Source organism: Sceloporus undulatus, chromosome 3, assembly GCF_019175285.1.
Source record: "Sceloporus undulatus isolate JIND9_A2432 ecotype Alabama chromosome 3, SceUnd_v1.1, whole genome shotgun sequence".
NCBI classification, from domain to species: domain Eukaryota; kingdom Metazoa; phylum Chordata; class Lepidosauria; order Squamata; family Phrynosomatidae; genus Sceloporus; species Sceloporus undulatus.
In genome coordinates this window covers 257,682,276-257,707,595 of record NC_056524.1, presented here as the reverse complement: position 1 = coordinate 257,707,595, position 25,320 = coordinate 257,682,276, and the positions used below count along the sequence as shown (strand labels likewise).

Here is a 25,320-nt window from a genome sequence, read left to right as displayed (position 1 = left end):
ATCATCATCATCATCATCATCATCATCATCATCATCATCATCATCATCATCACCATCATCTACAGTCGGGCTTCCATACCTATGGATTTTTTATCCATGGATTCAACCATACATGGCTTGAAAATAATATTTTTTTTAAATTCCAAAAAGCAAACTTTGATTTTATCTGACACCATTTTACTATGCCATTATATTTAGTGGGACTTTAATATCCATGGATTTTGGTATCCACAGGGGACCTGGAATCAAACTCTAGCAGATACCAAAGGCCCACATGGCACTTTACAAAGAGTTACAAAATAAAATGTTTATAACGATTCAATAATATGAAATACTAAAATACAACATTAAAATATTATATTCTGCTCTGGTCAGGCCCCACCTGGAATATTGTGTCCAGTTCTGGGCACAACAATTAAAAAAGGATGTTGAGAAACTGAAGCATGTCCAAAGGAGGGCGACCAAAATGGTGAAGGATTTGGAAATCATGCCCTATGAGGAACAACCTAGGTAGGTGTGGATGTTTAGGCTGGAGAAGAGTTGTTTAAGGGATGATATTATAGACATGTTTAAGTATTTGAAGGGGTGTCCCATTGAGGATGGAGCAGGCTTGTTTTCTGCTGCTCCAGAGACTAGGACCTGGAACAATGGATGCAAGCTACAGGAGAAGAGATTCTACCTCAACATTAGGAGGATCTTCCTGACAGTAAGGGCTGTTTGACAGTGGAATTGTGGTGGAATCTCCTTCCTTGGAGGTCTTTAAACAGAGGCTGGATGGCCATCTGTCAGGGATACTTTGATTTTGATTTCCTGCATGGCAGGGGTTTGGACTGGATGGCCCTTGTGGTCTCGTCCAACTCTATAATTCTAGAAAATAACAAAGAAAATGATATGTAACTCTTTGCCATTTAATTGCCACAGTATTGGTAAGATGACTGTTTTATATATTTAAAACACAGCTCTCTCTCACACAGCCTTGGTAATACTAATACCATTGGGCTCTTTCTTTTAAAAAGCTATTACTACAGGGGCTAAAATGGACTCCCCCCCCCCCCGCACAAGTTTAACTATTTTCATAACAATTACTATTTGGGATGAGACCCAGCATAGTCTAGTGGTTTGAATGTTAGACTATGACTTTGGAGACCATGATTTGAATCCTCCACTTTGCCATATAAACCCATTGGGTGACCTTGGGCAAGTCACACTAGCTCAGCCACAGAGAATGGAAATTGCAAACCCCCTCTGAAGCAACGTATCATGAAACCCCCTTGATAATTTTTCCTTAGTGTTACCATAAGTCAGAAATGACGTGAAGGCATACAACAACAACAACAATATTTGGGATAAACTGCCAAACCTTACAGAGTTGGAAAACAAGGGGAGCAACTGGTGAAAAAAGCACTAGAGACAATTTATTTTCAATGTATATGCTAATACAATTTCACCCTTCTATTCCTATGTCAAAAGTAAGGACGTTGCTTAACCCAGGGATATCACTTGGTGGTGCAGAGAGAGGGTGGACATGTGGTGAGGCAGTGCATCTTATGGGACTCATGTGGCTGCTGGGTAAGCAAGAAAGTGCAATCATAAGTCAAAAATGCACTAATATAGAGAGTTTGAATTTGATATAAGCCTCTTATGCGAACTGAAATCCTGCCCTATTTGCAGAGATGTTCTTTGGCAAAGATCTAAGATTTGGTGAAGGCAGTCTACAGTTATAAGAGTTGGATGGGGTGATGGGGCAGATGAAAAGGACAGACTGTGTTGGGGTGAAGATAAAAGTGAAGCAAATATTGACCAGGCCAGGGACACAGGCATAAAACAACAGAAAGACGTGAGAATATAAAAAGTAATTTCCAACATGGGATGTGTTGAATCTAGCCCAATTTCACCTGGTTTAGTCATGGTTTGGTTAGCCCTTGGCACTTTCAGGCTGCAATCTTGTGAATTCCTGGTAATGAATAAACAAAACCTGTAGTTAAAGTACATGCAACAATTGTAGAATATTCCTTATATTTTTAACACATGGCTTCTCCCCTCAATCATGACCCTATATCATTTTCACATTTAACATTGTCAAGCTAAGTGTCCTTGTCCTATGTATATATTTCATTTTTCCCCTGCCTAAATGCCTTACAATTATCATTGTTGAAGTTAATATTGTCAGTTTTAGCTTAGCTCTTCAGTCTGTTAAAGCCATTTTGAATCCTGATTCTGTTCCCAGAGGTATTAACCACTCTTTCCAGTTTGCAGTTGATGAGCATCTCCTCCATTCCTGCATCTGAGCCAGTTATAATGATGTTAAATAACACCAGCCTGAGGACAAAACCGTGAGATATCTCCCTAATCACTTCACTTCAGCTCAGGAGGAATCATTGGTGAGTACTTTTTGGTTTTGGTCTGTCAACCTGTAAAATCTACCCAACTGTAACATTATCTAGCTCACATTTTGTCTTCAAGAATGTCATGAGCATCTTGTCAAATGCCTTACTGGAGTCAAGATATATTACATCCACAGAATTCCCCTAATCTACAAAGTGTGTAAGTCTACATATTCCTGTAGCTACATATTCCTGTCCTGCCCCTTTATATGTTTTGCTCTGTAGTCCTTTATTCTATACATCAACCTTTATTCTATTTGCACAAGGCTAACTATTTTTTTCTTTTTTCGAAAATGCCAAATCAAAGTAGGTGTTGAGTAGTTTCAGCTTCTCTCAGTAGTCTATTAGCATTTCTCCAGCTTCTCCATGTAGCGGCCATACCATTTCCTTTTTCTTCTCACTCCAGACATTGGCACAACACCCTTTTATTATTTTTAAGCTCTCTAGCAAGGCTGAGCTCATTCAGAGCTTCAGTGTGTTTTACTTTCCCCCAACAATTACGGGCTATTTGCTTGCATTCATTTTTGATGAATTCCCTTTTTTTCTTCTTCTTCTTCAATTTCTTATACATGTTCTTTTTATATCACAGTTCATCTAATATCTCTTTATAGGGGCACCCTGGTTTCTATAGGCAACTCCCACTTTTGTTTCTCATTGCAGGTGTTTACAGTTGTGCATTCAATATCTCACACATCCATCATGAATTCCCTTCCCTCTGAGCATTTCTGACCATGGAATCTCATTATTATAGAGATTCGTGTTCAACCATATCTGTACTGTGTACACAGTTTTGGCCATGCACCTTAAAATATTGTTTGAATTGAAAGTGTGCATAAAAGGCAACTAAAATATTTGAGGGACTGGAAATACTCCCATATAAAGGAAAAATTACAGCATTGAGGGAGCTAAGCTTTTTGGGAAAAATACAAGTTGGGAGAGACATAGGCTGCAGAAATAATCCAGTTTGACACCACTTTAACTGCCATGGCCCAGTGCTATGGAACTCTGGGAATCATCTTTCGTGAGACATTTAGCTTTCACTGTCAGAGGGTTCTGGTGCCACAATAAACTACAATTCCTAGAATTCCATAGCACTGAGCCATGGCAGTTAAAGTGGTGTCAAACTGGATTATTTATTCAGTGAGATACACCCATAGAGAAGAGATGTACAAACGTATATATGATGGTGAGATAGTAGAAAGGAAGAAAGTTTTCACTCTAGTATTTCTCTAATAATGCTGCACTGATGTCACCCACTGTAGCTAAATGATGAGAGATGCAGGACAGATAAAAGTAACTACTACATCACACAGCACAAGCTGTGAAATTAACTGCCACAAGATGTAGTAATGGCCGCCAACTTGGACAGCTTTAAAATGGATTGGATAAATTCATGAAGGATGGAAACATCAGTAGCTACTAGTCACTGTGATACTAGCTACTAGGAGGGATATGTATACTCTTCAGTAGCACAGACATTGTATATCAGTTGCTGGAGATAGAGGATGCAGATGCACTAATGTTCAACTAATGGCTTCCCATAGACAAGAGACTTATGTAAACACAAGGTTGGAGCAGACTGAATCTTGGTATGATCCAATGTGGCTTATCTTATAGTCTTATGTTTATTGATGAAGTGATGAACAGAATCAGAACTGATATTATGATCCGAGTAGAAGAAAAGGCAAGAAGCTAATCTTAATTATATATTTCGAAAGTTTTGAAGTAGAACCCACACATACTTGTAGTTTAGCTCCCTGATAAAAATTAAATGTTCATCTTTATTAAATTATCTTCTTTGAAAAGGAGCTACACTGACATTTCAAGGCACATATCACTCCAGTTTTAATCTCTGATAAATGTACCCTACTTTGCTTTTTAAAAATATGGATATGATAAATTATATATCCTGATTTTTAGGGAGGAAATCCCTGAAGACCTCTTCATCTGTTAGCAGGTACTCAAGCCTCCCACCAGCGTTAATAGAAACCAAGACATGTATGTCAAGGGGCAGAGTGGAGTTAAATGTAGAGAGGCTCTCTTAATTAGAATATTTTAATAAAAAATTACATTGACATTTGTGCAGTGGAAGCTAAAAATAGTGTTTCATTGCTTTCGACAGATCTAGGACTTCATCTTAAAATGGAGCAGAACTTACTTGGGCAAAGCTTGCTTAGGCAAATATATATATTTGTGAACTACATGGAGACAATGTTAAGTTAAAACTCATTATTCTTTGAGGGATAAACTGACTCTATATTTAAGAAACAAAAACATTGATAGGGCTGAGAAAGATTCGTTCCCAATAATTCAATTTTGTAAAGCTAAGTGGTTTAAGGAGGGGGTTCATTGATATTGAAAAGCATGGATGATTGAATAACGGTAACAACTAATAAACTTAGTCTAAATCGATAGTTTAGAAACTCTTCAGAGGGACTTTATAGATTTAAAATGAATACAAGTTTAAGTTTTGAAAATCCGACGATAAGGATGTATAAATCACAAATTAGAATTATGGGCTAAGGAAGTAATTGATTGTTAAGAAAACTTTTGTAGGATTATATATGAGATAATGTATAATCGTGAGAATCATGTAAATAGCTGTTTCATTTTTTTCTTTTTTTTAACTTACTAAAATAAAATAAATATAACTTAAAAAAAAAACAAATTAAACATAGGATTCAAGGCAGCTTGCAGCTCAAAGTAAATACAGCTAAAAAAAACCCCAAAAACTCATTATTGTGCTCATTTCACACACTTTAGTACTGCTTTAGTACTTTGAGCTTTCCAAAGCACAAAGTGTATTTGCTTGTCTCAATATCTGCAATTTAAATATTTGCGTGTAAAGGTGAACCTCTCAAACACAGCTTACTTTCTGTTCTCTGCTCTGAGACTGAATTCAAAGATCAAAGGGAGTGGGTATATACAGTGCACATGTGTCATATGTGGGCGCAATGTATACGGCTTTCAGCATATGCTGTAAGCTGCACCGGAAGAAGCAGCACCACATGCCAGAAAGAGTAATGGCATGTGTGCCCATGGCATGCCACTGCATGCCGCCACGTGCACGAGCCCCATTGTATTTTATGGAGCTCATATGTGAGATTTCCCTATTGCGGGGAGTCTGGAACAGATCCCCCATGTAAGGGAAGGGGCCACTCTATAAATAGAGAGAGTTAGTTGCTGGTAGCGCCTCCCCCAAACAGGCTCAGTGACTCAGAAGGAGCCCCGTCCCCCTCAAGCCATGTGCTCAGGAATAGTCCAGGGCCAAAAGCAGACAAAAGCCCCCAAAAAGTCACTTTAAAAAAGTGAAAAAGAAAAGAAAAACCCATCACTGTTTTTCACTGTTTGTTTTTTTTTTAAAAAAAGGTCCTATTGCAAAACAAGCCGAATACATTGAGATCATTCTACTTGGTGACAGATCATGAAATGCCTCATTGGAAAAGGGAATAATTCTGAGAAAAGTTGGAGGCATCTGGAGAAAAGAAACTGCGTTATAGTTTGATTGTCTAAATAAATTAGGGATGTGAAAAGTGTGGCTTGCACTTTTGTGGCCTCCCAAGTGTCAGTGTTTGTGGAGAAAAATGAAAATGCCCCTTGAGGGGGTGTGAGGAAAAAATTCTACGTGATTTTGCTCCCTGGCCTTTTAAAAAAAACAGGAAGTGAGTTGGATGTTGACTTCCAAGCTATTTCCTTAGGGGGGAAAAATCCTCCCCGACCCTAAATGACCTAGAAAAGGGTAAAGACATGGAAGAATTGCCCATCATTATCTAGGAGCTGTTTGAGGGCAACAGTTGCATATTTTACAGATGGTTAAGAAGAGGCAGAATTACATCAGGCTAGCAACAGCCAATCAGGAAAAAGCTAGCTACAGCCAATCAGAAGTCAGCTGGCGACAGCCAATGGAATGTTGGCTGGTAAGAGGAGAAGAATTCAGCTGGTGACACTTGGAGTCAAATAGGGTTTTGGTTTCAGACAATTAGGGTCTGGTTGTGTGAAAGTCCAGAGCTTAGGGACTGTGAGAGCTAGAGTTTGGAAGGGAATGACTCAGCTCTAGAACATGGCCTGATAGGGAACAAGTTCATAAGTGAGGGACTTGGTTCTAATACAGCACTCCAAGTGAGGGAGTTGCTGGTCTGATCTCCTGAGGGATGGGGTTAGCCTGAGGGATAGTATAGAAATAAGGTCAGAAGGATAACAGTAAATGAAGATGGTGTGAGGGTCCTAATTGGGAGTACAGTGGTACCCCGGGATACGAAATACCCACGTTACGAAATTTCCGGGATACGAAAAAATCCCATAGGAAATAACTGTTCCGGGTTACGAAGGTTATTTCGGGTTACGAAGAAAATTTTGGTGCTTTTCGGCGCTATTTCACACGAAATCGCGGCTTTTCCCCATTAGCGCCTATGGGTTTTCGGCTTGCGAAGGCTTTTCGGGTTACGAAAGCGGCGGCGGAACGAATTAATTTCGTAACCCGAGGTACCACTGTAACTGGAGTTATCTAGAAGGACAGCAACAAAGTATAACTAAGTTCAACAAGGGAAAGGAAGCGGGTTCTGCGACGACTAGAGCGCAACTGGCGAAGACACCAGCACTTAGCTGAAAAGGCACTCCTAGACTCTCACTTGAAGGCCTACGGAGTGGCAATAAGTGCAGCAAAGAATTCGTTCTATGCTGCACGTATTGCATCCGCGGAGTCGCGTCCGGCAGAGCTGTTCAGGGTAGTGAGGGAGCTTACTCAGCTGCCCTCCTCCCTGAACCCTATTTTGGAACCATCCAAGGCCTGCTGTGACAAATTTAACAACTTCTTCACGGATAAAATCTCTCGGATAAGAGCTGATCTCGACGCCAGGATCCAGAGTAGAGGTCTCCAGAGCTTCTGTGGACTTTGTTGTACTGGATCACTTTGAGTCTGTGAGTACTGAGGAAGTGGACAAGATTCTTCGAAGTGTTAGGAAGACAATGTGCTCTCTCGATCCATGTTCCTCTTGGCTAGCAGCTCAGGGGGGGACAGTCGTAACTACCATGTTACTCCGCATAATTAATTCATCTTTTAGGGAAGGGCGATTTCCATCCAGCTTGAAATTGGCCACTGTAAAACCGCTGCTAAAAAAGCCCTCCCTAGACCCCCTGATTCGAAGTAATTATCAGCCTGTTTTGCTGCTGCCTTTCTTGGGGAAGGTGATCGAGAGGGCAGTTGCAATCCAGCTTCAATCAGTCTTGGATGATACAGATTTTCTAGACCCATTTCAAACTGGCTTCCGGGTGGGCTATGGAGTTGAGACTGCCATGGTCACCCTGGTCGATGATCTCCGTCTGGGCATGGACAGGGATAGCATGTCCCTGTTAATGCTCTTAGTCATCTCAGCAGCTTTCGATACCATTGACCATGGTATCCTTCTGGAATGCCTGAGGGAGTTGGGTATTGGTGGCACTGCACTCCAGTGGTTCCGTTCCTACCTCTCGGGTAGATTCCAGATGGTGGAGCTGGGGGACGTGTGCTCCGATAAGAGGGCACTTACATCTGGTGTCCCTCAAGGAGCTATTCTGTTCCCCCATGCTATTTAACATTTACATGAAACCGCTGGGTGAGATCATCCGGAGACATGGGGCGCGGTGTTATCAGTACGCTGATGACACCCAAATATGTTTCTCTCTGTCTCCGACTGATGCAGTGACCAGGGATGGCATCTCTCCTCTAGATGCCTGTCTGGAGTCAGTAATGGGCTGGATGAGGGAAAACAGACTCAGCTTGAATCCAGAGAAAACGGAAGTACTCGTGCTAGGTTCCCCTGGCCCGGGGATGGAGATTTGTCCACCTGTCCTGAATGGGGTCACGCTTCCCCTGAAAGACTCAGTTTGCAGTCTGGGGGTGCTTCTGGACTCGTCACTCCACCTTACATCTCAGGTGGATGAGACAGTCAGGAGCACTTGTTATCAGCTTTGGCTGATACGCCAGCTGCAACCCTTCCTGGGCCAGGGGGACCTTGAAACGATGGTACATGCACTGGTAACCTCTCGGTTGGATTTCTGTAACGCGCTCTACATGGGGCAACCCTTGTACCAAACTCGGAAGCTTCAATTAGTGCAGAATATAGCAGCTAGGTTAGTCACTGGATGCTCCAGGACTAGCCACATAACACCTATTTTGCAAGATCTTCATTGGCTGCCCATTCGCTTCTGAGTCCAATACAAGGTGTTGGTTATTACCTATAATGGCTTGGGCCCAGGGTACTTGGAGGACTGCCTCTCCCCATATAATCCGCCTCACTCTCTCCGATCGGCCGGGAAGCAATTGTTGAGGGTTCCTGATACGAAGTACACCGTGACTGCACAGAAGGCGTTTTCCAACTCGGCCCCGCAGCTTTGGAACTCTCTTCCCAGCAAGCTCCACTCGGTTACCTCCCTTGACCAGTTCAGGAAGAAGCTGAAGACCTTCCTCTTCCAACAGGCTTTCCCCCAGACGCTGTGATTTCTGCTCTCTCCCCGTTACACTAGCATTTTAAGCTAGTTATTGTTGTGGTTTTTAACCTTGTAATTTTTATCTTGTTTTTAATACTCTGATGTATTGTCATGGATTTTTTATGTGGTTGCTGTTTATAAATTTGTACATTGTGTAGTACCTTTGTTGTAACCCGCTTTGATCTCTTTGGAAAAGCGGGCTATAAATAAACAGTATCATCATCATCGTCATCATCATCATCATCAAGTGAAACAAAAAAAGTGAATGTACCAACTGAACAAGTGAAACATTGTTTTTCAAATAAATTTTTATTGTGAATTACTTACAAGATTGCCTGGGTCTGAAATAAATAACAACGCAACTTGGTATCATCCTAAAGGAATTCTAAAAAGGGAAAATAAGCAGTTTTCGTGGTTCTCCTCACATTCCTCCAAGGGGAAATGTGGCCTCCTAGCCCCTGACAGTTACTCACACTTTATATCAACCACAGTCCGGGCAACTAGACAAAAGTTGATTGCTACACAGCTGATAGCAGACACTAGCAGCTAATGAATGAGCAAAATCACAGAGCGGCTTACAGTACAGCAATCACTTTACTAAACACAAGCCTTAAGTCCCAAAAAGAGATAATTCACAAGCTTCGGGTTCAGCAAGAGAATTTGGCAATCTCCAAGCCAGGTAAACTGTATCAACAGATTCAACAAGCAGAATTCAGGAGCCAAGTAGGCCAGATAATTTCCAGCAACTCTTGGAGGGCAGGGCAAGGAATTTATAGATCAGCAGCTCAATGCATCTGCTACTTAATTGTTGCTTACTATAAATCCTCTGAGGTAGGAGTAAGTTATACTCTATATCTGAATGGGGAGGACTCTCTGCCAGAGCTGGTACTGCACTCTGGTCTTCATATGAGAAAGGTGGCTCTGGAACTCCTCTTACTCTGGTTCAGCAGCAGGTCCTGGCAAGTCCACTGCTTTAGTCTCTGAGTCAGAGTCCATGCCTATGTGCTGAAAGCAGGGCATGACATACTTGAGTTTGTAAGACACTGCTGTTAAAATGTTCTCTTAGAGGTATCTCAGTTGTATGGTCATTAAGTCAAAGCTCTCCTGATGACAAAGAACAACAAGAAATCCCTGACAACCAGCCAGATCATGAAAGGTATGTTTACTGCATAGCTTGGATCTGAAGATTTCAGGTACAACCCATAAAACATGTTTTAACCTTTTTTTAAAAAAATAGAACAGTTCAATAAAATTAAAGTAAAACCCACATTCCAATAATGAACAACCAAGTTTTATCTTGATCTTGAAATCCAGCTAATGATAGGGCCAGTTGGACTACCAAAAGAAAATACTGCACAGCTGGTGCACTACAGCTGAGAAGGACCTCTCCCATATCTCTACATGGAGATGTATCCCCATCTTTCTAGTGCCCCACAGGTACTAAATAGATGTGGGAACTGGAAGGTATATCCTTCTGGATTCCTGCCAGATGGGAGAATACTAAGATTAAACATCCATGTGGGTATGATGTTTGAGGTATGTCTTCCTTTCTCTATAATGGAATAAAGGAATTCTGGACAAAGGCAGGATTTCAGAAAGGGGCAGAAGGTTTGAGCTTTCATTTGTCACACCTTTCCAGCCACTTGCAACCCCTTCACTAGGCTATCTGTCTCAGGATCAGTTGCTGCTATCTGTTGTGAAGTCAGCTTTGGCTTATGGAAACCCAGTGAATGAGAGACACCCCCCACCACCACCACCACAAGAATCCTGCTTAGCACAGCTCAGGTTTGCCAACTCAGGGCCATGGTTGTCTTGATTGAATCAAAACAGATATACTGCAGTCTTCCGCTTTTCATATTGTCTTACAATTCAACAAGCATTGTCATCTTTTCCAATAAGTCATGCAATCTCATGATATGTCCAAACTACAATAACCTTAGTTTAATAATTTTGGATTCTAGTGAGAGTTCAGGCCTGATTTTTTTAGAACTCCTATATTTGTTTGTTTCCTTGTTTGGGGAATTAGAAGTTCATGCTGTTGGTAGAAATTGGAACCAGTTCCAGAAAAAACATCTAGGAAGAGGACTGCAAAGGAAAAGTAGCAAATTGAAATCTGCTAAATATCATCTGCTAGAATGGTGGTCTTAAAGTTCAGTCTCCAGAATCTGACTTCTCTCAGGCCCAGCTATATTAGTGATGCAATTATTTGCTAATTTTCTTCTCAAGGGAAGCAACAAGTAATTTTGGTATCTAACTTCCCACTATGGGAAAGTCTCTGAAAAGTAAGGGGGTTATTCTGCACAAAATTCAAATGATGTACTTTTGTGCAGAAAGCAGTACTTTCTCTGCTGAGAAAGCATTCTCATTATTAATTATATTGTATTATCATTTATTTTAATATTCATTTTCATAGCAAAAAATGTTTTCTGCACAAAAATCCACATGTGCATTCTGCACAAAATAAGTCCCAAATGACAAAGGTTCTCCTCAGTCCATGTGCCTGTAAAAATGAGGCTGGATTCTGCTTGGCTATGAAGCCTTCACTTTCTCTAGCACACATAATCCTTGAAATTAGATAAATACAGAAACAGCATTCAGCAGGACAATGATTTGAGACAAATTATACCATTTGTGACTGAACACACTGTGTATACTTACTTTGAGAAAATCATCACAGAGCCTATGAAGGCTCTGTGATGATTTTCTCAAAGTAAGTAGCTGTTTGGACATTCAAAGTAATTGATTAAGACTCCCTAAGAGCTGGGGTCTGCACACACAATTTAAAAAAAAAACATTAGTTTATCTTATCAGAGTTGAAGTTACTGCTATGTTAGATTTCCCCAAATGAATTAATCAAAACAACTTGGTTTCAAAGATTTCTCAGACCTTCCTGTTCACCACTGAAGTTTCTTAATCAAAATGGAACAGGGTGGAAGGAAAAACAACAGACGGGTAGTGTATTGGGCAGCCATACATTACTGTGGTTTCTTGAAAATGTTACAATGGTACAGATGAATTTTCAAAAATGAATTTCTTTCTTTTAAAAGCACAAACTAAGTATCAGTTTCCCCGGCAGCTCAAAATGTGGTGTGTTTAATTTGAGGTAAGCACTTGTGAAGTTCAAAGATATAGCCATGTTAGTCTGTACAATCAGTATTAGAGAGATCTTGTAGCACCTTTGAGACTAAAAGAAAGAAGTTGGTAGCATGAGCTTTCTAATTGCCCCCAAATGCCCCCCCCAATGGATACTCTATTTATCAGCCTCAGAAGGATGCTAGGCTGAACTGATCCTGACACATGGGACTGAACTCACAACCTTGTGGTTTATGAGTGAGTGACTGCAGTACCAGCATTTAACCATTGTGCCACCAGGGCCCCTAATAAGGATTTGTAAATAATTATAATAATGATCTGGGAGCAAATAATCAAATATCATTCCCTTCCCTAATACAGAAATAAAGTTGTTAATATATCCAACAATGTTCAGGCCAAATCTGTGAAAGTTGTAGAGGAAGGAGGAGTTCATCTTATGGATATCATTTTGCTTTCAGATAGCCACTGCAGAAATCACAGAGCTACCACAAGCATTTATAAATTATGTTCTCCAGTCTGTCAGAATAAAAGAAGGTCTGTAGAGAAATCTAAACTTGAGTCTGTAATGAACAAGTCAGCAATTTCAACCTAGTCAAATGCACTTTAAGCTGGCCTATCCAATATTGAAAATAAATTTCCATTAGTTTGTAACAAGCCATGACTATGCTCTGGAAATGCAGCTTGTCTTGTGCAAGAAGGAAGCTTGACTTTTTGTTCTATAAGAGCCCTGCATGCACAATCTATCCTAGCTGCAAATAAGATTGGTTCTTTGAGTGATTCACAGGAATGCAGTCTGTTATCTGGTGCAGAGAGTGCATCTGAATTTGCTATCTGCTATCAGCTATGTACTTTTCTTGACCCTTGCTCTGCAAGCTTTGAAGGCTTCTTTTTAGTCCAACTATGCTGAGTGAAAAGTGTTTATAGCACTGCTCTACACTTCTTTATTTATATTTTGCTTTATTGTACTGCTGAAGCTTTATTTAGCATCACTGCTGTACTAGACAATACTAGCCACACGAATTACAGGATCATAGCCCAGAGCATAGCAATATTATAACTGAAACACAAGTTGGGGAGAGGGATGCCATTATCCTTAAGGATAATGGCTAATGGCATGGAAAACTTTGTGGCAACAACAACAACAACAACAACAACAACAACAAAAAACAAAGAAGGAAAAACTAGGGTATTCCAGACATTGATTTGTTAAGTAAATTGCATTTACTTAATGAGAAAAAGAAGAGATCATAAAGAGGAGAAATGGAGAGATGTGTTTGTGCTATGTACAGGAACAGCATGTCAGAAGCCATGTGAAGCTTAATGATATATTCATTGTTATATCAGAACCACACTGAACAGCTATGACATTGACATGCAAATGTCCCATACCTGCCCATGACTTAAAAACTGCTGCTGAGTACCTAGACAAAATGAGTCCTTTTCAGAACTGAGCTGTGTAATCACAAAGGAAAGGGCTTCACATATAGCATTACTCTGCTTTGGCTGTCTCTTTTAAAGAGATGCACTGGACATCTGCTTTGCTTTGTGTGTGTTTGTGTGTTCTGCTGCTTAATGTAAATAATTTCTCAGCTTCTGTTGAATGTTTCACCAGAGGTCCTTCACTGTGGTTGTTATGATCATTTATATAAGGATAAAGGAAATACTTCTCTACAAAGTGCACAGTTAAACAAGATAATTTGCTGCCACAACTCATAATGATAGTTTCCAACACAGATATCTTTTAAAGTGGGAATGAACAAATTCATGGAGAATGGTATCAAAAGCTACCAGGATATGATGGATATATATTCTTTCCAGTTTCAGAGGCAGCTTTTTATGACTAGTTGCTAAAGAATATGAAAATGAAGGTGCTCTTATCCTGTTTATGGGCTTCCCATAAGTATTTGACTGGCCATTATGGAACAGGATGTGACCTAGACAGGCCACCATCTGATCCAATACCTCTCTTCATATGGGCAGGGAGGGGGAGAGATATTGGCTTGGGCATTAGGATTACAATATTTTTACTTATATGCGTTACATGCCATCCTAAAATCTGATAAACTGAAGAGTGGTATAGAAATTCTTTCATTAAATTCCATGAAATATCTAGGAAACTATAGGAGATGCAAATACTTGGCTCCAGTAAGAGAAGGAGAAGATAGTGATAACATATGACTAAGGCTGACACAAATGTGCCTACCAGGGTTTCCAAGAGTGGGGGCAGCAAATCCATTTTCAGATTTACACTCACCCCCCCCCCCAGTAATGCTGAGAGGTACAGGAGATCTTTCATTGCAGGGTCCTATCTCTTTAGAAGTTGGTGCTAGAGAACTCTTGTACAACTTGGAGTAGATGGAGGAAAAGTGAATGCAAAATAAAGACTGGATTCACCTGTTATGCCCAAGATTGTAAGGGCAACCTGTTTATCCTGAGAGCGTGTAATGAAAACCTCTCCCTCCATGGACCTATTCACAGCAAGGCTGAGAAAGACATTGAGACACCAAATTTAGTTTTAAACACCATGCATGTAACATTTATTAAACCACACAAGTAACACAAACATTGATTATCAAGAGCTCTTTCACTCACGCATTCATACAATACTCACACACACTTTCCTTCCTTACAATCTTGGGCATAACACACCATCCATAATGAAATGATCCATCAGCTGCCCCTGGTGCCCAAAGAATGGGACAAAGAAAGATGGAAAGAAAGAAACCAACTTTGATTAGAAAAACTTAAATGTAAGAACTAAAATAAACCTTCAAGCTGGTTTTAAAAACAGCAAAGATGTGAAAGAGTGGGGGCAGTTTAATAGTGGTTAAACAAATGAAAAAATCCATATCCAACCTGATTCTGAAGATTCAGGACAACTAATGTGTTTAAATTATACAAGCAAACTAGGTTATATCACTACCAGGTGCCTAATCAAAATATCAACATCAAGGGTCACTGTGACACCCTGACACCTATAATGTTATTTCATCTGAAAAGCTGAAATTCTGGCAGAACTCTGGTTGACAAAGGATGGCTGAGGCTGAAAATTTCCAAGGGAACAGATAATGTCCTGGCCTCACTGACCACAAAGGCCAGCATAGCAGGTGGCATCTTTGCAAGCCAGCTACTGTGAATTGTGTTTTTGGCCTGGATAGATTCTCTTGAAAGGAGAGCAGGGAAAGAATATCTCAAACTTTTTTGGTGCCCTCCCAAAAATATCACTTAAATAAAAATATCAGCTAATATCCAAAGTTACTTTATATCTCATTCTGAGCTCTGCATGATATGATGCAAAATGTTACTAAGGTCACATAGTCTTCATACAGGGGGCTCAAATGAAATGCCGTTCTTAAAGAATAACATAGGTCAAACTTTATCCCCACAATTTGAAAGAAGTTCCAAATCAAGGACAAATTATTTTCTCACTCCACTTGAGTTTCAGTTTGTTGAAATGAGTTTAGATAAATATAAAGTTGAGTTCGTGATGTAAATGTCAAATTGTCTCCTAATCACATGCAAGAATGAGAAACTAGTTTCTCTCCTTGCACACAGGATGGCAAATTATCCTATCCTTTCCAGCAAGAATTTTCACATTTGGGAGAATGATTTTTGTGCAACTGACTCCGCTATGCAGTTATGTAAAACTGATTGTTAAGTAACTGAGAGTTAATTGCAAAAAACTATTATATTTCCCATAAGTCCTCTTCATCAACCAGCCGGTCCTTCTATGCTTGCTGTGTGGGTGTGCTTTGGCTCACAAAGTGTTTTGTAGAGATATCTTTTTTGCACAAATTTGAAAAACCTCATCAAAAATCAAAGCAATGGAGGAACGAAGTTTCAAAAATAAGGGCAGTTTCTCACCAGGCTGTTTGTTAATTCATCTATCAGAGGGTTCTGCTAATGGAACAGGAGAAGAGGTCAATTCCCCCTCTTCTCTGAAACCCTCTGCCCTACTCCAAAGGGTTCAGTGACTCTTCAAAATGATATAGAAGGTGATGGAGAGCAGCTTTCTTTGTGGAGAACCCAGCACTGCTCTGCACAGAACTGGCCAGGACCTAATATGTGTTCTGAGGGATGGAGTCTCCTGGCACAGACTTTTTCACTGAGCAGTGTCCCACATGATCCACTTCTAAGAATCTGACTGAGCCATTTCAAGCTTGGTCAGATCTGAAAAAATACATATTGGCTCTTTCTCTGATGAAGAACTTCTATAGCAGGAAAAATGTGTTTCTATATACCTCACTTAGTTCTTGAGAGCAAGGATGACTGCTTCCCAGCTCTGTTCACTGAGGCTCCCCAGAGCAGTGGCATGACCCTTCTCATGGTAGGGTGAGCACCTTGACTTCCACAACCTGAGCTGTAACAGCCAGCCTTGACCAAAACAGAGGAAGCAAGGGATGTTAGCAGCTAATCTAGGTCCAGTTGGGAATAAGAAGCACAGACCTGAAACACAGAACACAGTTCCTTACAAAAGGAACAATCAGACTGAGTGAATGCTACGAATTACTACAAGTTATCCATCTGAAGCATTTTAAGAAAAGCCAAGAGTTTTAATGAGATTAATCAGATATTTTCTCAGGTAGGTTACACCTCCACCTCTGCTTCTCTCCCTTGTTCATTCCAGCTCCAGCATGTATTTATGGTGAACATAAGTCAGTATAACCCTCCAGTGTGGAATTTGATGATCTTCTGCAGTAACAGAAACTGAGAGCTTAAGGTATAACAGGGTTACACAGTCAGCTTTTCTCATTTATTAAGAGCCCAACAGCATTTCCTTAATGTAACATATGTTTTACCTCAATTAACTTACTTTGCAAACTTTTATGCTCTCTCTCTTTATCTTTGTATAGGTTCTGCTTAAGGGATCTACTTATGGTACTTTTCTTTTTACTGTTCCTGATTTGAGACCCTATCCTCCCTCCTTCCCTCAAGGCATATTCTTGACATGTATCATCCTTCAACCTTCCAGGTAGTAAGTTACACACACAAATGTTTGCTCATTTCAGCCTGGCTTTCTTAGCCTCTCCAGAATTGTGGGATACTTTACATGGGTCGGAAAGCAATAAATTAAATGCTTATGAAACTGTTCGGAGATTTCCAAATGAAAATGAGTGTTTTAGGGTCCCCATTTACAAGCACATTAACTCTATGCCTCCAGTAACTAGGAGAAGCCATTTGAAAAGATCACTGCATCTCAACCTTAAGGCTCACTCTATGAGCAAATGGAAATTTTGATGGGGAAAGTCTTATGGCATGGCACCATGCTATTAATTCAAACATTTTGAATCAGGATATCCAAATGAACACTGCTTACGCAGACAGATGTGGGGTTCTGGACCAATCCGGTCAGAAAATTTTGGTGGCTATAGTAAAAAAAGTAACTTTTCCCATTTCTAATCATAACATAAAGTCAACATAAAGTGTCTTAAATCCAATTGTTAATTCCAACTACATTTAGATGCATTGAATCAATGGCATTTATTTAAATATTATTTTGTTGTTGTGTGTCTTCAAGTTGTTGTTTCTAACTTATGGCAACCCTAAGGTGAACTTACCACAGGGTTTTCTTGGCAAGTTTTTTCACAGAGAATTTGCCATTGACCATCCTCTGCAGCTGACAGTGTGCGGCTTGCCCAAGGTCACCCAGTGGGTTTACATGGCTGAACTGGGATTTCATTTGTTCTCCAGAGTCATGGTCCTATGCTCAAACTACTACACCATGCTGGTTCATTTTAATATTGTTTTCCTAAGTTCCTATGGATTCAATGAGCCTACTGCATTTGCGATTAACTATTGCATTTGGGTCCATGTTGTCATCTTTGGAAAACTACAGAAGACAATGTTTTCCCCTTCTTCAAAAGTTCCAGTGGTTTCAGATAACTGCATGCCAGTGTCTGACTTATGGCCAATCCTTTTAGGATCAGGTGATGGGATTTAATGAGACCAAAAAGGATTGAGGGCAGGAATTGAGATGTGCCACAGTGAAAAAGTCAAGGTTTTACTGAGGAAAGCATCAGAAACAGGTTGTATTGTGAAAGCAATCCATATACTCAAAGCCAAATGTACTAATATAAAATACCTGAAAACTGTTCGCAGAAGCCTTGGATCAAGACAAAGGAATGAAGGAGGCTTTAGATGATGAAACAATCCAGTATTGTTTACTCTGTCTAGAGATGTACAAATCTGGGAAGCTTAGTCTTGTTGAGGTTCTTATTTTTCCAGCACCAAGCTTGTTCTGTCTGGCAACCACATCAGATTATGAGCTTCCCTTGCTGCACAGAAATTCATACTTTGTATGCATGCTTGGGTTATCAAATTGTGTGTGTTTATTTGAATATTTTTTTCAAATGTATGCATTTTGTATGTGTTTTTCCTTTAAACAGAGTGTTTGTGAACATCTTTCAAAATTATGAATGTTTCTTTGGAATTTTAAAACATGCACATCATCATTGAATGCATCTTTCTTTTTACCTTTGCACCTTCCTACAGTATTCTCTAGAAGTTGAACCATTCTAGCAATTTCTTATGATAACTGCTTCACAGAAAGATTTTTTGCATAATAGTGACAGGTAGAAGCTCCTGTGTTGGTGGGACTGTTCCTGGTTTTAGTCTGAAGTTTAAATTAAATACTTAAGATTGTGAACCTATTCTTTTCAAGCTTGTGGATTCACTGCTTCATTGACATTGGAACCACTAGCCATTGCTACACAGGGTCAGTGTTCAGTGGTATGAAGAGAAGATAAAATGGCCTTGCGTGTGTGTGACCATCCCCATCCTCTGAAGCCATTTTTGCTTTGATAAATCCATAAGGAACAGAGTGTCATATGAAGAGTCCTATTTACAGTTAGCCGTCCACATTTGCAGCTTTGACTTTTGAAGATTTGATTATTTATTTATTTATTTATTTATTTATTTATTTATTTATTATTAATCTTTATTTATAAAGCGCTGTAAATTTAAACAGCGCTGTACATACAATCTTTTTAATTGGACGGTTCCCTGCCCTCAGGCTTACAATCTAAAAAATTTGCAATTTTGATTAACATGTTGTCTCTAAGAATCTCTAGGTCCTGCAATGCAACTCTGCTAGATGTTGACCATTGAGTTGTGCTGGAGATCCTAGAACATCTGAGAGAAAACACTTTTCTAGGCATTTGTATGTCCTCCAGCATGAGTCCGTGATCAATTTTTGGCAGATGTTGACCATAGAGCTGCACTGGAGGACCTGGAGATTATTGGAGAGGTGTTCTCTCAGGTAAAGAGAATAGTGTTTTTGATTTGTGGTTTACCCATATTCATGGAGGTCCTTCACTTCTAACCCCAGTGAATGTGGAAGGACCTTATTCTACCTCCTGAATATCTGCCTTCTTTGAATTACTTGAGAGGATGAAAAAAGCCACCTTGAATCCCATTTTGGGAGACAGGCAAGCTATAAATCCAATAAATGAATAAGAAAAAACAAACTCAACCAAAGTAAGGTCTCTTTCCTATTTGTTACACAGTGCATGACTGTTGATCCCATAATTCTTCTTCTTCTTCTTTAAAATGGTCTTAATCTGATTGCATGTCAGATTTTTCAAGTGAGGCTCCCCTTGCAGCTTAGATACAATTCATAATGTGAACCTGTGACATACTTTAAAAATAATAATATAAGATAAAACAAAGGTTGGGAGGTCTTTTTTATTATTTCAGGGTGTGCAAAAGCAGATGCTTGAAAAGAACGTTTCTGCTTCACTGCTCGGATTTACAGAATACAAAGTGAGAACCTCCTGGGATGTACACACTGACCTCCTGTGCCTTCCTTCCTGCTCTGATTGTCAAGATCTCCTGAAAGAGGACAGATATAACTGAATATATATATATATATATATATATATATATATATATATATATCCCCAGAACAATACAGCAAGCAAGGTCAAAGTAGCAAGATGGCTGCCAGGTGAAGCTAACACACCTGCCAAGAGTTCACCATTTGTCTTCCCAGCTAAGCATTTTGACATGCAGCACTGCATGAAAAGCATAACTTTGCTGGCATTCTTCTCTTGTAAATCATATCTCCTCTAATAAATGTCCCATTCATTCAAAAAAGTTTCTCTTTCACATCCTTTATTCCATTTGTCTGAACAGACAGGGCTATCATGAGACTAACCACATTCCATGTCATAAAAGAACCATTTTGAGCAGTAGAAAGGAAAATCTGAGAATGGATAAAGTCCTACATGTCCAGGCATGGAAACTGGTCATCTCGATGCCATGAAAACAAAGGTGACAGCATGAGAACAGCCTGAAGTTAAATTCAATTAAAGTCCATGCCTGGGCATGCTGAGATTCAGCATTACATATGTTTCTTCTGAGTTCTGTTGCCTATACAAAGACTTCTGTTCCAAACTCCTAAAGAACTCACTGATGAAGCCAATGAAATGCATTTGCTTTACTAGGTTCTTTGTATCAAAGAAGTCAAGGCCCCTTTAGGCATTTACAAAGTGAGTGAGCTCACAAATGGGAGAAGTATGGGAGACTAGGTATGGAAGGAATATCTACAAATATTTGAAAAATTGACAAAAGCAAGTGTGTTTCAAGTGTTAAGGAAACTCTGATTCAAAGAATCCTGGATTGCTGAGAAACTTTGCAATTCAGGACTTTTTTCTCCACAAAATTTGTACATAGTTGCTTTGCACAAAAAACAACAACAGCATTTTCTGTGCCAGAAACAGCTTTTTCTGCACAACAAATATTTCCTGAATTGCAAATGCTGCAGTTACTGACTTATTCTGCACAAAATTCACACACAATTGTTTTGAATAGAAAACAGTACTTTGTGCACTGAAAACGGCTTTTTCTGCACAGAAAATAATATTTCTGCATAGAAATAACACATGCATTTTAAGCACTTTCTCACAGTGGAAAGACAGTTGCTTAATTTTTCTTATTGAAAAATTGCATCCTTAGTGGAGACAAGCTTACTAATTTTACCACCTTCTGATGAGGTTCTTGTTGCCCCTCATATGTAGGGGGTGACCATTCCAGACAGACAGTCCCACTGAACCCAGGACTTTCTTGCGAGTAAACATATGAATCAAATTGTTTTTAAATAAATGTTTCCTTGCATTGTATGTTAAATACAACACAGGAAGACTTTCACACAGACACACATACTCTTCTTGTATATGCATAATGCCCAAGGCATTTCTCCTCCCAGACCCTAAAGCACAACCAACCAACCAACCAACCAACCAAATTATATTGCTCAAAGTATCAAGTAGAATAGTCCACAAATGATATCCTATTTAACTTCTAATTGGGGGAAAAAAGAAAAGCCTCTTGTTCTTATTATTCCAAATCATTACACAAATGTGTCTTTTCTCAGTGAAGTAATTGTCTAACTGCTTTCCTCCCTTCTCCTCATATCCAGTTCAGAAGTCGGATATTTGTTGTTAACTACCTTTGAGTTGATCCTGACTTATGGCAATCCTGTGGATGAGACACTTCCAGAACTCCCCATTCTCCACTATTATACTTAGATCCTGCAAATTCATATTTGTGACCTCCTTATTAGAGTCCAACCATCTAGTATGTGGTCAACCTCTCTTTCTATATATCTATATATATCTACCCTTCCTAGCATTAATAACTTTTTGGATGAGTTATGCCTTCTCATGATGTGGCCAAGGTATGCCAGTCTCAATTTAATCATCTTGTCTTCCAGGGAGATTTCATGCTTGATCTGTTTTAGGACCCATTTGTTTGTCTTTTTGGCTCTCCACAGTCTCCTCAGCACTCTTCTATAGCACTACATCTCAAATTGATTGATTTTCTTCCTATCTGTTTTCCTCACTGTCCAGCTCTCACATCCATACATAATGATGGGGAATACAATGGTTTGTACAAGTCTAACTTTTGTGCTCAGTTGTATACCTTTACTCTTCATGAACTTTCTAGTTCTTTCATAGCCACCCTTCCCATTCCTAGCTGTCTTCTGAGTTCATGAATGCAGTCCCCATTCTGATCAAAGTTTGATCCAAAGTTTGATCCAAGTGGTAGGAAATTACTTACAAAGTAGTTAAACCTAAAACAACTGGTAACTTGTAATTTGTTACTGTCTCCACTAGCTGGTTGTGTGATATGCAATACCTGCTGAAACCTCCTCTTTTAGACAACCTTTAAAGATACAGGGTCCCACTCCAATTTTCAGTCTGGCAACCCTACTTATATTTGTTTGGTAACTTTGCCTGCCATTTTCTCTGGAGGCCTCAACTATTTTTCTAAATGTTCATCTGAAGTGCTTTAGTTATAGCACTGCTACACATTTGGGGATGGAATGAAAATTTCATTTGCAGGGGTAGAATTTCTTTTGGGGGACCCCATCTAGACGTTACACCCCAATTCAGACATACAACAATTCACACTTGGAACCTAGAAGGTAATACTGAATGGTTAAGATTTTCAATGACTTGGAGACATACTTATCAAATTTGCAGATGGCACCAAATTAGGAGGAGTAGCTAATACCCTAGAGGACAGGATCAAGATTCAAAATGACCTGAACAGACTAGAAAACTGGGCCAAAGCTAACAAAATGAAATTAAACACAGAGAAATGTAAGGTACTGCACTTGGGGTGGAAAAATGAAATGCATAGATATAGGATGGGGGACACCTGGCTGAATGAAACTACATGTGAAAGGGATCTAGGAGTCCAAGTAGGCCATAAGTTGAACATTAGTCAACAGTGCGATGCGGCAGCTAACAAGGCCAATGCGATTTTAGGCTGCATCAATAGAAGTATAGTGTCTAGATCAAGGGAAGTAATAGTGCCACTCTATTCTGCCTTGGTCAGGCCCCACCGATCCTGGAATACTGTGTCCAGTTCTGGGCACCACAATTCAAAAAGGACATTGAGAAACTGGAGCATGTCCAAAGGAGGGCGACTAAAATGGTGAAAGGTCTGGAAACCATGCCCTATGAGGAACAACTTAGGGAGCTGTGTATGTTTAGACTGGAGAAGAGAAGGTTAAGAGGTGATATGATAGCCCTGTTTAAATATTTGGAGGGATGTCATATTGATGAGGGAGCAAACTTGTTTTCTGCTGCTCCAGAGACTAGGACCCGGAACAATGGATGCAAGCTCCAGGAAATGAGATTCCAGCTCAACATTAGGAGGAACTTCCTGACAGTAAGGGCTGTTCGACAGTGGAACAAACTCCCTCGGAGTGTTGTGGAGTCTACTTCCGTAGAGGTCTTTAAACAGAGGCTAGATGGCCATCTGCTGGGGATGCTTTGATTGAGAGTTCCTGCATGGCAGGGGGTTGGACTGGATGGCCCTTGCAGTCTCTTCCAACTCTACGATTCTATGATTCTGCTTAATTCTCCTGATTTTCTAAACCAGTCAACACACTCCAGGCAGGTGCTTTCTTTCCTACTCCTACAACAACGAATATTCCTGAAGGTGGATTGGCATCATTCCATGGGGAAAATTTTGTCTTTCTCATCCTAGTAAACTAGTACCAAATTAGATGCTATTTCTGAATATTATGATTGGAATTCCATATTTTCCCCTTAGAAGGCGATTCCAATTTGGATGGAAATCACATCTTGGAGAATAAAGGCATCTCCCTTTGCCCCAATGCTGTTTCCTTCACTTATATTGCACAGACATTAAATATGTTATTAATGCCACAGGAGAGAACAATTATACTGCTATGAGTTTCTCATCTGTGGCTAATGTCAGCTTGATTTTGGGTTGTGGATGTTCATTGGGGAAATGGAATGGAGTGAAGTATTAACCTGTCTCTCCCATTGTCCCAGTCCAGAGAGGACAACCCCATTACACATGCTAATGAAGAGAGTGAAATGCGCATACACACACACACACACACACACACACACACACACACGATGGTCACAATATCCAGTTCAACCCTCAATGTTGTGATAAAGTTTGAAAAGACAAATACATAGTCTGAACTTCTGAACAGTCAGACACTGCTTAATCTCACCTAACCTCTGCACTCTTTTTCTTCTTTTCTTTTCTTTTCTGTCTCTGTCTTTTTCTTTCTTTGTGATTTGAGATCCAGACATTTGTGAAGACTTTTCCTCAACTCACCTCTCCCACTTTTCCTATTTAAAAACAGCAAGATCCCTCTTCTTATTTTAAGAGTTCAAGGGTCCTACAAGGTGGTGGATGTGGGGTGTCATTAGATGGCTTTGCAGTGCTCTACAAAGTGATAGCCCACAGACTGATGCTAATCCACAAGCCACCAGCTGCCTGTCCATTGACAATTTCCAGGAAAGAATGAAACAATTGTTCCAAATGCACACAGATACAGCACTGGTCCTTGGTAAGTTGGGAGAGGGGGAGACTGCTGATCTGCCACAGCAAGTAGCACTGTCCTAGATTTGTTAAGGAGAAATTAATATTCTGTGTCTGAGTGCAGTTTCCTACATAATGGTTAGGAAACCATAAGGGAAGTCTGCCACCTCATACCTGAAGATGGTACTGCAGATGTAACTATTTATAGGTGGTACTTGTTACTATAGTCACTGGGGTTAGTGGCACTTTTTTTTTTAACCTGAGAGAACATCTTTCTGGGAATCTTTAGGTCTTTCAGTGCAACTCTCTGGTTAACATCTCCAAAAGCTGGTCATAGAATTACACTGGAGGACACACAAAATGCCTAGGTGTTTTTTCTAGGTATCACTAAGTCCTCCAGTGTGACTTTATAGTCAATGTTCAGCAAAGTTGCACTGGAGGAGCTAGGGAGAACATATTAATCAAATCTATGAATAATCAGATCCACGAAAGTCAAAGCTGCAAATGTGGAAGTCTGACCATAGTTATTTTGGACACAAACAAAACCACAGTGATGTTCCTTTTGCAATGGAGCACAATGGGCACCCAACTGTTCCTTTCTATCAGGAAATATTGAGAAATATTGTTTGCCATTCCTCGTTGTTTGGACCGTGGAATGTTAGTAAGAATCTCTTTTTTATATGAGGTGGTGGCATAGAAATAATCTAGTTTTAACTTTTGAACAATTTGCAGGACTTTTCTACTAAACTCTTCCCTTCTATGTTGTTTGTTAGCAGAGGAATGTGAGAATGGCAGAAGGGCATCAGCAAGACCTTCTGGAGAGTTGCTTAAGCATTGTATATACATGGATGAAATGGAAGTAAGAAGAGAACAGCTTTCTGACACAGAAATCTTGTTTTTAAAGGTTTTCTTATTATATATCTCCCCTCTACCTGGCCAACTCATCAGATAAAAGGAAGTAAAAATGTAAAAACCTCGTACTTAGACAACAGCATCCTTCTCAATGAGAACTGTCACCAAACATAATAAGAATACAATAATGCAATTAATTACTCTTGGAAGG

At 39.8% G+C, this 25,320-nt stretch overlaps 1 protein-coding gene across 9 annotated transcripts in view; it reads right to left on the bottom strand.

The window, feature by feature from the left end:
• Positions 1 to 25,320, bottom strand: part of NLGN1 (neuroligin 1) — an 892,554-nt gene that overhangs the window by 291,381 nt on the left and 575,853 nt on the right. The window lies entirely within an intron of this gene.